General features: G+C 35.9%; 1 pseudogene; it reads right to left on the minus strand.

Annotated features, from left to right (window-relative positions):
• Positions 1-2290: 2290 nt before the first annotated feature.
• LOC103745278 lies at positions 2291-4497 on the minus strand (annotated as a pseudogene).
• Between the last annotated feature and the right edge of the window lie 358 nt (positions 4498-4855).

Consider the following 4855-nt stretch of genomic DNA (forward strand, 5'->3'; position numbering starts at 1 on the left):
ATTTACACTATGAAGTCCTATCCTACTCTGACCTTAAATCATCTACTGTTCTGAGTTTACTGTCTGCGCTAGTTAGCAGTCATCTCAGGGGTACAAGAATGATGATGTATTCTGATTTCTCCACCCACCATGCAGAATGGTCACTGGAATTGTAATCAGTCCAACTATGCCAGACCAATTCACCTTCTCTGTCAGATATGCAAACGTTTGAGCTGTTAATAATCCAAACATCCTTTTTGCTCATTTGTAGAAATATCATATTCTTGCCTTTCCCTCACAAACAGATATTGAGTCATTAAATACCTCTATCTATTCTGCTTGGACTGGCCTCATTGACTAAATTTCTTTGCATGGTACCCACCACTGTCTGTATTTTTGATCAGCTTATCTGTTGGCCTTCCTGAATGTACTGCTTTGACCTGACATTCTATTGATGATATGAACACAATTATTCTTTTTTTTGAACAGCACACTCTGAACCCACATGAACCTACTTTCTAGGAACACCCTGTGTATCAGGCTGTGCGTCTGTCTGTTTTCACAATTGTTTCTGTCATAATTCCATTTCCAGAATATCCTTTTCTTCAATATTTGTAGAATGGCTTATGTGGTAGTTTTGAGTTCTCTGGTTTTTATTATGAAGTTTTTAATTTCTCCTTCATTTATGGATGATAGATTTGATTCACATTCATTTTCTTTCAGATCCATTCACTTATTTATTAAAAAAATTCATGTGTAATCTACATAGTATTTCAAAATCCATTTTAGGGACTGGAGAAATGGCTCAGCTGTTAAGAGTACTGGTTATTCTTGCAAAGGACCCAGGTTTGGTTCACAGCAGACACATGGTTGCTAACAACCATTGATAACTCCTGTTGCAAGGGATCTGACATCCTCTTCTGGCCTCCACAGGTACTACATACATGTGGTACTCTTACATACATGCAAGTAAAACAGTCCTATGCATAAATAAAAATATATAAAAATACATTTTATATGTGTAGGAAACCAGGATGCCAGGCCCTAGGGTGAGGTGAGCCTAAAACTTATAGGTCCAGGCTGCATTCTCTGCTAAAGGGAGGGGCACTGAAAACAGTGGCTCCGATAATCCCTGCCTTGCAGAACACTGTTGGGCTGGCAGGAGGAAGAGGCCTGGTCATAAAAGTGCAGGCTCCCTGCTCTGTGAGAAAGTGTCTTGGTCAATAACCCTTAGCTCATCTCCTTGTCCTAAACAAATAACTCAGCTATCCCTGGCTAAGAGATTAGGCCAGGTTAAAGGTTTACTCCTGAGCTAAAAGCTAAAAGTTCACCATGCTTTTAGCTTCAAGAAAGAAAACATTGTGGCCAATAAATTACTGGATGGGCATTGATAACCTTGAGTAAAAGTTTAAGAATCCTTCTGGTACCAACTAACAAACTGAATGTCCTGTTTCTTTGTACCCTAAATCTTTGTATGTGACTGTCATATCCCACGTGACTGCTAGTTCCTTGGGATGTATACAAATCATCTGAATTCTAAAATAAATCGTCCTGTTGGGAAGACACAGCTCCCAGAGTTTGACTCTGTCGCCGATCAGACCCTCTGCCCCGAAGCCAGCAGGTCCCCTGCTAAGCAAAGCAAACCTGAGTCCCTACATATATGGCCTGGAGAAAATAGTTTAAAAACTCAGAAAACTATCTTATTCATCTGATAAAATTACCCTAGAGTCGTGCTTTGTGTATTTTGGACTGTGAAGCCATTTGGTAAATTTGGATTTATAATAAATTTACAGCCCTAACATCTGAGATCCATTTCTTTGTACCTCATCAAATAACAATGTCCAGCAAATTATGAATAGAAATCCACCATTTTGTGACATTCTTCATAGTAATATTAGGTTCCTCTAATATACTAAATCCTTTACGTACATTAAGATTCAAGGTATGACTGAAAGTTTTGCTACATTTTTTACATTTGTGAAGAGATTTCCAGTGTAATTAGACTCTTCGGATGGTTATACATAGGATAGTGCTCTTTCCCATACAAATCTACTGATGTTCAGTAAGGATGAGGTTTGATTAAAGGTCAGACCATGTTATTCTAGAGGTTATTCTCCACTATGGATTCTTTTAGTGTCTAGTAACTACTGAACATTTGTAAAGATTTTGTCATATTCCTTATTTGTAGTGTTTCCCTCATGTATGAGTCATTTGGTGCTAACTAGAGTCAGCAAATGTTTTACCACATTCTTTCAATTTACAAGATTTTCTCCTGTAGGAAATACATGATGACAAGTAAAGGTTTGAACTGCTATTGAATGATTTCCAACCTCTCTACACTGTCAGGTTTCCTCAGAGTATGAATGTCTGTTGCCCCTTAAGGCTAGAGGAAGTGATAAAGGCCTTGCCACGTTCTTTACATCTATAGGGTATCTCTCCAATATGAATTCTCTGATGTCAATTAAGCTGTGAAGAAAAGTAATATTCTTTGCCATAGTCTTCATATTTGTAAAGTTTGTCTCCAGTATGAATTTTCTGATGTTTAGTAAGGTATGAAGACCAGTTAAAAGCTTTGTCACATACTTTACATACATAATTTTTTTTCTACAACATGAATTCTCCAGTGTTTATGAAGATATGAAAAACAACTAAAGGCTTTGCAACATTCTTTACAAAGTTTTTCTCTCCACTACGAATTCTCTGATGTTAATTAAGCTTTAAAGAAAATTAATAGGCTTTCCCACACTCTTTTCATTGGTAGATTCTGTCTCCAGTATGAATTCTCTGCTGTTTAGAAAGGTATGAATAACAGTTAATGGCTTTGCCATATTCTTTACATACATAGGGATCCTCTCTACCATGAGTTCTCTGATATTTAGTAAGATATGAAGTACAGTTAAAGGCTTTGGCACATTCATTACATATATAGGTTTCTCTCTACTATGAATCCTCTCATGTTGAACATGCTGTGAAGAACATTTATATGGTTACCACATTCTTTACATATATAAAACATTTATTCAAAATGAATTTGTATGTGTTGGATCAAGTATGAGGAACAGTAAAAGTCTTTCCCAGATTTTTGACATCTGTAGGCTAACTCTCCTTTGTAATTATCTGGTGTCGAGTAAATGTTGAGCCACTATTGAAAGCTTTGCCTCATTCTTGACATTTATCGGTTTTTTTCCAACATGAAGCATTTGGTTTTGAGTAAGGTTTGACTGACATTTAAAGGCTTTGCCACATTCTTTATATACATAAGGTTCCTCTCCAGTAGGAATTTTCTGATTCCAAATAAGCTGTGAAGTCTAAAGGTTTTACCACATCCTTTACATATATAGGGCATCTGTTCAAAATGAATTTTCACATGTTACATCAAGAATGAAGAACAGTAAAAGGTTTTATCACATTCTTGACATCTGTACCATTTCTCTCCTGTGTGAATTATTTGGTGTCAAGTAAGGGCTGAACTATCATTGAAAGCTTTGACACATTCTTGGCATACATTTATAGTGTATCTCTCCAGTATGAATTCTCTGATGTCAATTAAGCTGTGAAGAAAAGTAATATGCTTTGCCATGCTCTTCATATTTGTATCATTTGCTTCCAGTATCATTTTCTGATGTTTAGTAAGGTATGAAGACAAGTTAAAGGCTTTATCACATTCTTTACATAAACACATTTTTTTCCACAACATGAATTTTCTGGTGCTTATAAAGATATGAAGAACAACTAAAGGCTTTGCCACATTCTTTACATACAAAGGGCTTCTCTCCCCTATAAAATCTCTGAGATTGAGAATTGTAAGGTTTTGCTTTGATATGAACTACTTGATGTGAATTAAAGGTTGATTGGTATTTGAAAGTTTCACCACACTCTTGACATTTATATGGTTTCTCTCCAGTACAAATTACTTGGTGCTGAATAAGGGCTGAATGCTTACTAAAGGCTTTATCACATTCTTTGCATTTGTAAGGTTTCTCTCCTTTATGAATTATCTGATGTTGAGAAAGGGTGTAACTTCTCTTCAAAGTTTTGCCACATTTATAGGGTTTGGCTTCAGTATGAATTACTTCATGTTGAGTAAGAGTTGAATTATATTTAAAGGTTTTGCCACAGTCTTTACATTTGTAGGGTTCCTCAACAGTATGAATTCTTTGGTGTGGAGTAAGGATTGAATATATACTAAAGGCTTTACCACATTCTTTATATTTGTATGGTTTCTCTCTCTTATGAACTATCTGATATTGAATAAGGTTTTTACTTGAAGGCTTTGCCACATTCTTTACATTTGTAGGGTTTTACTGTAATATGAACTATGTGTTGTTGATAAACTATTGAGCAATATTTAAAGGTTTTACAACAGTCTTTACATTTGTAGGGCATTTCTGCTTTATGAACTCTCTGATGTTGATTAGAGGCTGAGTCATCAGTAAAAGCTTTGCCACATTCTTTATATCTGTAAAGCTTCTCTTGACTCTGCACATATTGACAGATGGTAACATTTGAGTATTGCATTCTTAGATACAAATGTTGTTTATTATTTGGTTTTTCTTTCTTTCTGGACTTAGAATACAAAATCTGATTTTGTCCTGACTTGCACAGGTTCAACTGAGAAAGTTCACATAATACAGTGGGGATTCTATGAAAAGTGATATAACAAACTGATTTCATGTACTCTGAGATTATATATATATATTATATTATATGATGTATGTGTGTATGTGTGTGTATGCCTATCAAGTCAAACCTGTGTCTCCAAATGCATTTTGGTTTGGGTCCATCCACTGGGGTTTGGATACCCAGAATCACACCCTTAAACCCAGAAGACTCTCCCACTCCCTGAAGTCATGGCTTGCCAACATTCCTCAGGTAG

The sequence above is a fragment of the Nannospalax galili genome, unplaced genomic scaffold (genome assembly GCF_000622305.1).
Source record: "Nannospalax galili isolate Female #2095 unplaced genomic scaffold, S.galili_v1.0 scaffold903, whole genome shotgun sequence".
Taxonomy (NCBI): Eukaryota; Metazoa; Chordata; class Mammalia; order Rodentia; family Spalacidae; genus Nannospalax; species Nannospalax galili.